Source organism: Nomascus leucogenys, chromosome 18 (genome assembly GCF_006542625.1).
Source record: "Nomascus leucogenys isolate Asia chromosome 18, Asia_NLE_v1, whole genome shotgun sequence".
Lineage (NCBI taxonomy): Eukaryota > Metazoa > Chordata > Mammalia > Primates > Hylobatidae > Nomascus > Nomascus leucogenys.
This window is the reverse complement of record NC_044398.1, coordinates 38,492,810-38,504,556: the sequence shown is the minus strand read 5'-3', so window position 1 is coordinate 38,504,556 and position 11,747 is coordinate 38,492,810.

Genomic DNA, 11,747 nt, shown 5'->3' with positions numbered 1-11,747 from the left:
CCTGTGGTCTGCCTATGTGAGCTAGTTGGGCTTCCTCACAGCATGGTGGCCTCAGACTTTTTACTTGACAGTCCTGGGTTACAAAGAGAGAAGCAGGTAGAAGCTGTATCACCTTTTGTGACCCAGCCTCAGAAATCACATAGGGTCACTTCCACTGTACTCTATGAGTGGAGGCAGTCACAAAGGCCCATCCAGGGGCAGGTGGGGGAAGAAACATAGACTCTATCTCTTACTGTGGGAATGAAAAATTTCCAGGAGAGTATGTGGGATGGGAAATAATTTAATAGCATTTTGGAAAATACAATCTGTCACATTCATCCTACAGGGAAGTGGGCTGCAAAGAGACCTATGACCCAGGCCATCAGAGCACAGGGTACTGCACCTTCAGTTTGGAGGCCACCATGGCTGCATCCTTCCTCTTTCTGTTCCACCTCTAACCTCCACCACAGGCAGCAGCTCAGCAATCCCCACTAAGGACAGTCTGTGTCCTCAGTCAAGGTCCCAGGAAATGAGATCTGAGAGCCAGGCTGACCTGTCTCTCTGTCCCAGGCCTTCCTTTCAAGGTCACTTCCTGTCTAAGGATCCACCCCTTTTCCTATGATTGACACCAGGATCCCCCTTTACCCCTGCCCCTCCCAAGCCTAGGAAGAACTGCTCTAGCCTCAGGCCTATGTACTGACACTGTGTTCCACTTCCAGGGAGTGCTGGTCCAGCAGCAGAGGCAGCTTCATCCTGGGGCCTACAGAGTGTGCTGACCCTCTTGTCTAACAAGTCCACAAGCAGTGAGCAGGGAGAAAAAATTCTTATTCCTTTGTCTTTCTGAGAGTTCCCCCAGTGATGTCCATTTTCTTCCCCCTCCCACCTGGCTCTGACTGTGATCTTCCCCACTAGCTCAGGGCACGTATTGGTGGGGGCATGACTGGCATGCCAAGCTGCTCCTTGGTCTCTTCATGAGCTCCACGGGGCCTTGAACCCCTTCTTTGTGACCGGTGGTCTACCATCTGATGCCAATCCACACTCCTGTATTTCTGCCTGCCTTCCTCCCTCCCTCTCTCCTTCCAGTCTTCCACACATATTTACTGAGCATCTACTATGTTCCAGGTGCTTTGGATACAGTGGAGGACAAAACAGACAGAGATGCTTGCCTTTTTTGGCTTGGATTCTTGTTGAGAGAAAAGAGACAATAAATGGTAGACCTAATTTAATCCGAAATTATGGGGTGCTATGGCTTGGATGTTTGTCCCTTGCAAACCTCATATTGAAATTTGATCCCAAAGTTGAAGGTGGAGCCAAATGTGAGGTGTTTGGGTCATGAGGGCAGGTCCTTCAAGAAGAGGTCAATGTTCTTCCTCCCAGATGAGTGAGTTCTTACTCTGTTCATTCCCACAAAGAGTTGGTTGTTGAAGAGCCTGGCACCTCCCCTTCTCTCTTGCTTCCTCTCTCACCAAGAGATCTCTGCAAAGGCTGGCTCCCCTTTGCCTTCTGCCATGAGTGGAAGCAGCCCAAGCCCCTCACCAGATGCAGACATGCAATTTCAAACTTTCCAGCCTTCAGAATTGTGAGCTAAATAAACTTCTCTTTATAAATTGCTCGGTCTCGGATGTTCTGTTATAGCAACACAAACTAAGACACATGGTATGCTGGCAGGTGACAAGCACTGGGGAAAAAGTAATGAAGAGGAATAGGGGAGGGGAGCCTGGCAGTGCTGGGATGATAGACTTGGGTGACAGGAGACAGAGAAGTGGTGAGGAATGGGAAGCCCTCATGGGTGGGGGATGCTGGTGGCCACTGCAAAGCCTGGTATGACACTTCCCATGCCAGGAACTCTAGGAGTCTGAATCCCTCTGGCTTTTCTCACAAAGGTGCTATGCAGTCCAGGGCCTGCCTGGGAGCTTCAAGCAGAGAACCATCCTATATCTCACAGCCAGCATTGCTCACAGACAACATGAGGAGGTTCTCTGCTCAGGGTTCGAGCCCTAAGCCTTGAACACCATCCCCAAAGCAGAGATGCTCCTCAGAGGCCATGGCCACTTCTGCCACGATTGCTTCACCAGATTATGTTCTTGGAGCTGGTGCTAGGAAGGAGGGAGTAACTTTTTCCAATTAAGCCTCATTTGCTTGGTTGTCTGAATCTAATTCCGTCCTTTATTAAACTTGGGCCTTCCCTATGCATGAGCTACAACTGCAGCTGCTGCAGAATCCAGAGCCTCCACCGGGTTCTGAGAGGCCCTGTGCTCCTGGAGCTCTTCTTGCAGCTTTTTCAGGCCCGTGTTGTGGGAGGAAGTGCAGTGAGCAGTGACCTTCTCAGCCTCCAGGATTGGGAGGGGTCCTGCCCCTGACTCAGCCCTGCTAGGCTCTCAGGGCCATCACTGGACAATAAACCTCTGCTGAGCAGTGAGGGCCTGTGGCCAAAGGAACCAGAAAGTGATGGTGACAGTACCTGACACTTATGAACATTTAGTGGGTGCCAGACCCTGGGCATACTAACTCACCTAATCCTCATCACCATTGTATGAGGTTGGGATTAGAATGATCCTCATTTTACAGATGAAGATACTGAGGGTCAGAGTGGCCTGCCCAATCACTGAGTAAGTGGTAGTCCAGTGGGAATGTGAACCCAGGCAATCTGATTTTAAGCCTGTGCCTTAGCTCCTCATAGGTGGGGCCTCTTTTCGGTAGTGACTGTGAGCTGCCTCGTGGAGTAGGAGTTGAGTAAGTGTTTGTTACTCTGGCATGCTTATGTTGCATGTCTTTGGGGATCTCCTTCAGTGAGAGGTGGTGATTGGGGGATACTTTCTCTCAGACCCCTTGACTGAAGAAGGCCAGACAAATGCTGCCCCAACAAATGCTGCCCTAGCTGACATCTTGCCTCAATCTCATGAGTTACCCTAACCCAGAATATGCAGCTAAGCCACTCTTGCATTCCTGACCCTTGATAGTGTGAGGAAGTAAGATGGCTTTTTTTAAAGCCACTATGTTTTTGGTATTTTGTGATGGATCAGTAGATAACTAATACAGTGTTTGTATGAATGAATGTTCTCTCAAGCAGTCTACACTAGAATTCCCATAACTCCCTATTGTTGTCAACACTTGGAATTGGTCAGAATTGATGGTTTTTCCAATTTGATGGGTAGGCAATGCTGTTTTATTTAGACTTTAATTTGCTTCATGAACTTTAGAGCTCTGTTGTTAGGCACATGCACATTCAGGATTGTTGTGTCTTCTCGATTAATTGGTTCCTTTATCATTCTGAAATGTTTCTGTTTATTCCTTGTTCTAAAATTTACTTTTGCTATTGCAAATGAGAGGATTTCATTATTTTTATGGCTGAATACTACTCCATCATGTACAGGTGCCACATTTTGTTTATGCACTTATCTGTTGATGGACACTTAAGTTGCTTCCAAATCTTGGCTACTGTGAACAGTGCTGCATTAAACATGGGAGTGCAGACATCATTTCAATATACTGATTTCCTTTCTTTTGGGTACATACCTAGCAGTGGGATTGCTGGATCATATGGTAGTTCTTTTTTTTTAGTTTTATCAGGCATCTTTAAACTGTTCTCCATAGTGGTGGTACTAATTTACATTCTCACAACGGTGTACATGGGTTTCTTTTCTCCACATCCTTGCCAGCATCTGTTATTGCCTGTCTTTTGGATAAAAGCCATTTTAACTGGGGTGAGATGATACATCATTGTAGTTTTTTTTTTGTTGTTGTTGTTTTTTTGTTTTTTTGAGATGAAGTCTTGCTCTGTGGCCAGGCTGGAATGCAATGGCATGATCTTGGCTCACTGCAACCTCCACTTCCCGGGTTCAAGCAATTCTCCTCTCTTAGCCTCTGGAGTAGGGCTGGGACTACAGGTGCATGCCACCACACCCGGCTAATTTTTGTATTTTTAGTAGAGATGGTGTTTCACCATATTGGCCAGGCTGGTCTCAAACTCCTGACCTCAGGTGATCCACCCACCTCGGCTTCCCAAAGTGCTGGGATGACAGGCATGAGTCACCATGCCAGGCATCATTGTAGTTTTGATTTGCATTTATCTGATGATCAATGATGTTGAACACCTTTTCATATGCCTGTTTGCCATTTGTATGTCTTCTTTGGAGAAATGTCTCTTCAGATCTTTTGCCCATTTTTTGATCAGATTATTAGATTGTTTCCTATAGCGTTGTTTAAACTCTTTATATATTCTGCTTATTAATCCCTTGTCAGATGGGTAGTTTGCAAATATTTTCTCCCATTCTGTGGGTTTTTCCCTTCACTTTGTTGATTGTTTCCTTGTTGTGCAGAAGCTTTTTAATTTGATGTGATCTCATTTGTCCATTTTTGCTTTGGTTGCTTGTGCTTTCAGGGTATTGCTCAAGAAATTTTTGCTCAGATCAATGTCCTGGAGATTTTCCCCAATGTTTTCTTGTAGTAGTTTCATAGTTTAAGGTCTTAGATTTAAATGTTTAACCAATTTTGATTTGATTTTTGTATATAGTGAGTGACAGGGGTCTAGTTTCATTTTTTTGCATATGGATATTCAGTTTTCCCAGCACCATTTATTGAAGAGACTGTCTTTTCCCCAGTGTATGTTCTTGTCACCTTTGTTAAAAATGAGTTCACTGTAGCTGTGTGGATTTGTTTCTGGGTTTTATATTCCTTTCCCTTGATCTATGTGTCAGTTTTTATGCCAGTAGCATGTTGTTTGGGTGAGTATGGCTCTGTAGTATAATTTGAAGTCAGGTCATATGATTCCTTCAGTTTTGTTCTTTTTGCTTAGGACAGCTTTGGCTGTTATGGATCTTTTGTGGTTCCATGTAAATTTAAGGCTAGGTTTTTCTATTTCTGTGAAGAATGTCATTGGTATTTTGATAAGGACTGCATTGAATCTGTAGATTGCTTTGTGTAGTATGGATGTTTTAACAATATTGATTCTTCCAATTCACAAACATGGAATATTTTTCCATTTTTTGTATCCTCTTCAATTTCTCTCATCAGTATTCTATAGTTTTCATTATAGAGACATTTCACTTCTTTGGTTAAGTTAATTCCTGGGTATATAATTTTATGTGTGGCTATTGTAAATGGGATTATTTTTTTAAATTTCCTTTTCACATTGTTCACTATTGGCATATAGAAATGCTACTAATTTTTGTATGTTGATTTTGTATTCTGCAACTTTAGTGGATTTGTTTATCAGTTCTGGTAGTTTTCTTGTGGAGTCTTTAGGTTTTTCCAAATATAAGACCATATCATTTACAAACAAGGATGATTTGACTTCCTCATTTCCAGTTTGGTTGCCCTTTATATCCTTCTCTTGTCTGACTGCTCCAGCTAGGACTTCTAGTACTGTGTTGAGTAATAGTGGTGACAGTGGACATCCTTGTTGTGTTCTAGATCTTAGAGGAAAGGCTTTCAGTTTTCCCGCATTCAGTATGATACTAGCTGTGGGTCTGTCATATATGGCTTTTATTATGTTGAGTTATGTTCCATTTATCCTTATTTTTTGGATTATCATAAAGAGGTATTGAATTTTCATCAAATGCTTTTTCAGCATCAACTGAAATGATCAAATGGTTCTTATCCTTCATTCTATTGATATGATGTATCACATTGATTGATTTATGTATGTTGAACCATCCTTGTATCCCAGAGATAAATCCCACTTGGTCATGATAAAGGATCTTTCTAATGCATTGTTAAATTCGATTTGCTAGTATTTTGTTGAGGATTTTTGCATCAATATTCATTAGAGATATGGGCCTGTAGTTTTCTTTTTCTGATGTGTCTTTGTCTGGTTTTGGTATTAAGGTAATACTGGCCTCATAGAATAAGTTTGGAAGTATTCCCTCCTCTATTTTTTGGAATAGTTTAAGTAAGATTGATATTATTTCTTTACTCTTTGGTAGAATTCAGCAGTGAAGCCATCAGATCCTGGGGTTGTCTTTACTGGGATACTTTTTGTTATGGCTTTGATGTCATTACTTATTATTGATCTGTGCAGGTTTTGGATTTCTTCCTGATTTAGTCTTGGTAAGTTGTATGTATACAGGAATTTGTCCATTTATTCTAGATTTTTCAATTTATTGGTATATGGTTGCTCATAGTGGCCACTAATGATCCTTTGAATTTCTACAGTATCGGTTGTAATGTCTGCTTTTTCATTATTTACTTGGATCTTGTCTTATTTTTTCTTAGTTAGTCTGGCTAAAGGTTTGTGAATTTCATTTAACTTTTCAAAAAAATCAACTTTTTGTTTGATTAATCTTTTATATTTTTTCATTTCAGTTTCATTTATTTCTGCTCTGATCTTTATTATTTCTTTTCTTCTAATCTTGGGTTTGGTTTGCTCTTGGTTTTTTTATTCTTTAAGATGCATCATTAGATTGCTTATTAGAAGTTTTTCCTCTTTTTTGAAGGAGACACTTACAGCTATAAACTTTTCTCTTAGTGTTGTTTTTGCTGTATTCCATAGGTTTTGGTATGTTGTGGTTCCACTATCATTTGTTTCAATACATTTTTCACTTTCCTTCTTAATTTCTTCATTGACTCACTGGCCATTCAGGAGCATGTTTAATTTCCATGCATTTGTGTAGTTTCCAAAATTCCTTTTGTTACTAATTTTTAGTTTTATTCCATTGTGGTCAGAGAAGATGCTTGATATTATTTCAATTTTTCTGAATGTTCTAAGACTCATTTTGTGACCTAACATATGGTCTATTGAGAATGATCCATGTGCTGAGGAAAATAATGTGTATTATGCAGCTCTTGGATAAAATGTTCTGTAAATATCTATTAGATCCATTTGGTCTGTAGTGCAAATTAAGTCTGATGTTTATTTGTTGATTTTCTGTCTGGATAATCTGTCCAATGCTGAGAGTGGGGTGTTGAAGTCTCCAGCTATTATTGTATTGGGCTTCTCTCTCTCTTTAGCTCATATTATACTTCCTTTATATATCTGATGTTCCTGTGTTAGGTGCATATATATTTAAAATGGTTAAATCCTCTTCCTAAATTGATCCCTTTATCATACTGGTGTCTCAGTATGTCTCATGCTTCGCCAGGCCACTGTCTCTGGGTCTGGTTCAGCACCAGGCCTCACCTAAGAGTTGCAGTCCTTATGGCATAGACTGCCTTTCAAGTTTACTTGGAGGCACAGAGTAGTGTAGCCCTCAGTAGTGAGGTTTGCAGGGACTCATGTTTGGACTGCTGGGGTAGGCAATTCCCCTCTGGCTAGGGCTGGTTTAAATGCTCCTTCTGTGGGTGGGTGTCAGCTGTGTTTGGTCTGGTTTTCCTTTCTGTTCTAACAGAATAGTCCCAAGTTCAGTGCCTCACAATTGTTATGTTCTTCCTCCCCAAGGGCCCAGAGAGGCTCTCTGTGCCAAGCCACTGCCAGGGGTGGAGGAGGAGTGGTGTTGGCAATTCAGGACTGTTTTTTCTCTCTTCAGTGTCTATCTCAGTGATATGAAGTTAAAACCAGGTACTATGAGTGCTCACCTGATTTTTGGTCCTTAGGAAGGTGTTTTTTTCTGTGTAGATAGTTGTTAAATTGGTGTCCTTGCAGGGGTGATGATTGGTGGAGCTTTCTATTCTGCTCTCTTGCTCTGCCCCTCCATCTCTGCTATTGATGTCTAATTTAATTTTCTTTTGGTCGGAGAACATGCTTTTTATTGTTTGAACCCTTTATAATTTATTGAGATTTGTTTTATGCCCCAGAATATGTCCTATCTTGGTAAATATTCTATGTGCACTTGAAAATAATATTTTTATGATGTTGGTTGAAGTGCTATATAAATGTCAATAAGATCAAGTTGGTTAATGGTGTTTTTCAAGTCTTCTATATCATTACTGATTTTCTGTCTACTTGTATCAATTATTAAGAGACTGATGTTGAAATCTTTGTGATATGGTTTGGATCTGTGTTCCCACCAAATCTTATGTCGAATTGTAATCACCAGTGTTGGAGGTGGGGCCTGGTGGAAGGTGATTGGATCATGGGGGGCAGTTTCTCATGAACAGTTTAGTACTATCTTGATGCTGTTCTTGGAATAGTGAGTGAATTCTCATGACGTCTGATTGTTTAAAGGTGTGTAGTACCTACCCCCAACCTTTCTATTTCTCCTTCTCCTGCCATGTGAGACATTTGTTCCCCTTTGCCTTCTGCTGTAACTGGAAGCTTCCTGAGGCCTCTCCAGAAGCAGAAGCTGCTATGCTTCCTGCACAGCCTGCAGAACCATGAGTCAATTGAAGCCCTTTTTTAAAAAATAAATTACCCAGTCTTAGGTACATCTTTTTTTTTTTTTTCTGTTTTTTTTGAGATGGAGTCTTATTCTGTCATCTAGGCTGGAGTGCAGTGGCATGATCTCAGCGCACTGCAACCTCTGCCTCCTGGGTTCAAGTGATTCTTGTGCTTCAGCCTCCTGAGTAGCTGGGATTACAGGCACGTGCCACCACACCCAGCTAATTTTTGCATTTTATTTTTTTTAGTAGAGATGGAGTTTGGCCATGTTGCCCAGGCTGGTCTTGAACTTGTGGCCTCAAGTTATCTGCCTGCCTCGGTCTCCCAAAGTGCTGGGATTACAGGTGTGAGCCACTGCGCCCAGCCTTCAGGTATTTCTTTATAGCAGTGCAAGAATGGACTAATACACTTTTACTAAAATTTTTTAAATTTTTCCTTGTCATTTTATAAGTTTTCACCTCATGTATTTTGAAGCTTTGTTTTTACTTAAGACCCCTATAACTATGTTATCACCTTCACTCTGTAATCTTTGTTTCTCTGAAGCTTGTTTGTTCAATTCTGATGTAGGCAAGTTAGTTTTATTTTTATTGGTGTTAGCATAATATGTCTTTTTCTATGATTTTACTTTTGAAACTGTTTGTGACTTTACATTGAATTTGAATGTCTATTGATAGGTTATAATTGGGTTTTTCTTTTTCAATCTAATCTGACCAGCTTTGTCTCTCATTTATATTTAATATAGTTATCTATTTTGGATTTAAATCTACCATCTTGATATTTGTCTCGTATCCTCTTTGTTTCTTTTTTCTGTCTTTCCCTCTCTTCTTTTGAAAACATTATTTTCTATAATTTCATTTCACTCCACTGTTGGTTTAATCTCATGTTTTTTTTTTCTGTAGTTGCTCTAGAATTTACAATTTAATCCTTAATTTAAAACAATCTTCCAATATTATCATACTTCTTATAAAAACCTTACAATATTTTTGTCTACCTCCTTTTATCCCTTGTGCTATTGTTGACATATATTTTGTTTCTGTTTACATAAATCCCACATGCACTGGCATTATTTTTGCTTTAAACAAATATCTTTAAATATGCTAAATGTAAAAAATGGCTGTTTTACTTACCCACGTATTTCCCGTTTTTATGGTTCATTAATCTCTAGTGTATATTCAGATTCTCAGCTTGCCATCATATGTCATTTTCCTTCTGCCTAAAGAACTTACTTTTATATTTCTTGAGGTACATATCTTCCAGAGATAAGTTGTCCTAGAATTTTTTGTCTGATTTTATTTAATCTTTATTTTTGGATGACATTTTTGTTGGCCAAACAATTACACACTGGCAGAGTATTTCTTTTAATACTTTAAAGATGTTGCTACACTGTCTTCTTACTTGCATAGATTCTGGTGATAGGTCTGTTGTGATTCTTATCTTTGATCTTTTGAATGTAATATGTCTTGTTTTCCTAGAGCCGCTTTAAAAATTTTCTCTTAATCACTGGTTAGCATGGTTGTCTTCAGATTTATTCTGTATAGCATTTGTTGAACTTCTTGGATTTCTGGTTATATATTTATTACCAAATTTGTGTTATGCCATCCTTACATCACTATAAAGAAATACCTAAGACTCGGTAATTTATAAAGAAAAGAAGTTTATTTGGCTCACAGTCCTGCATGCTGTAAAGGAAGCATTGCACCAGCATCTGCAGGGCTTCTGGGGAGGCCTAAGGAAGCTTACAATTATGGTGGAAAGCAAAAGGTAAACAGGCACATCACATGGCAAGAGCAGGAGCAAGAGCGAGTGGGGGAGGAAAGGTGCCACAAACTTAAACAACCAGATCTCATGAGTACTCACTCACTCACAGTACTGTGAGGATGGCACCAAGCCATGAGGGATCTGCCCCATGATCACCTCCCAGCAGGCCTCACTTCCGACACTGGGGATTACAATTTAACATGAGATTTGGAGGGGACATCCAAACTATATCACCAAATCTGGAAAAAATCAACCATTATTTCTTGAACTTTTTCCCTTATCTCTTTCTTCCTCACTTTGATTCCAATTAAGTGTATATTAAACCCACTGATATTGTCCCACAAGCCACTATTGCTATTAACTTTTTAAAAGTTCTTTCCTATGTGTCTTATTTTATATAATTTCTCTTGCTATATCTTCTGGTTCACTGGCATTTTCTTCTAATTGTCTAATCTGCTGTTAATTTGATCCAGTATATTCTTCATTTCAGATATTGTAATATTTATCTCCAGAAGTTACATTTGGATTATTTCTTATATCTTACATTTGTCTCCTTATCATGCTCATGTTTTTCTCTACATTCTGAAATGTATAGAACATGTTTATTATAGTTGTTTGAATGCCTTTGTCTGGTTGCTTATTATTTCTTTCATTTAGGGTGTGTTTCTATTGAGTGAATTCTTTTACCTGATTATGAGTTGTGTTTTTCTGCTTTTTACATGCCTGGTAATATTTGATTGGCTACTGAAAATTGCTGGATTTTGTTGTATTCTTCTAAATGGAGTCATATTTTGTACGGTGAACAACTAAGTTACTTGAAGTTAGTTGGATCCTTTAGAACTTATTTTGATAGATGTTCTATAAACTGTCCAGAAGGATAGCCACTACTCACATGTGTCTTGTGAACACTTTTTACTTAGCTAGTACAACTGAGTAACTAAAGTTTGAATTTCATTTAATTTAAAACAGCCATATTTGGCTAGTGGCTACCTTATAGGACACTGCGAATTTCAAGCTTGCTTTCAAGCTTTCTAAAAGGTAGAGCCAGTGAGCCTTTATTCTAAGACTTATTTAGCTTCACTCCAAAGTGGTACCCTTCTGAAGATTCTACCCAATGACCTGTGTCTTGTGAGGTATTTCCACCCTGATGGGTAGGACGTGAACTATTCTCAGCTTTGTATGAGCCCTGGGGATTATTCTGCATATGCATTACTGGTACTTCATTTCCTAGCAGTTTCTTCTCACATATATGTATATCACTACTAAGCCCAAGACTTGAGGAGACCTCTCTGCACACTTCCAAAGCTTTCCTTCTGTGATGCTTCCTTCATCCCAGTATTCTGCCCTGCAGATTCTGGCTTTTTGGGTTTCTTTAAACTCTGATCTCTGTGGCTACAAAGACAAACCACCAGGCTCTTGCTGGGTTTCCCCTCACTGCATCGCAGCCTGAAAATTTCCTTCAGATAATAAGCTGGTAAAATCCTGGGACTCACCTTGTGCTTGTGCCCTCTCTTCAGGATTCCAGTCCTATGCTGCCTATTGCCCAATATCTAAAAATTGTTTAGTTTTTTCACGCAGAAGGAAGGGAAGACAGAAGAGACATGCCTTCATGATGTATAGTTCAGTTAGTTTTGGTGGTTAGTTTTAGTGACTGGTAAATTCAGCTAAGAGCTTATTCATGGAGCATGATAAAATTATTCATATCCTTTTGATACAAAATTCCCACTAAAAGTTGAAAAGGCTTTTGGTGTAAATC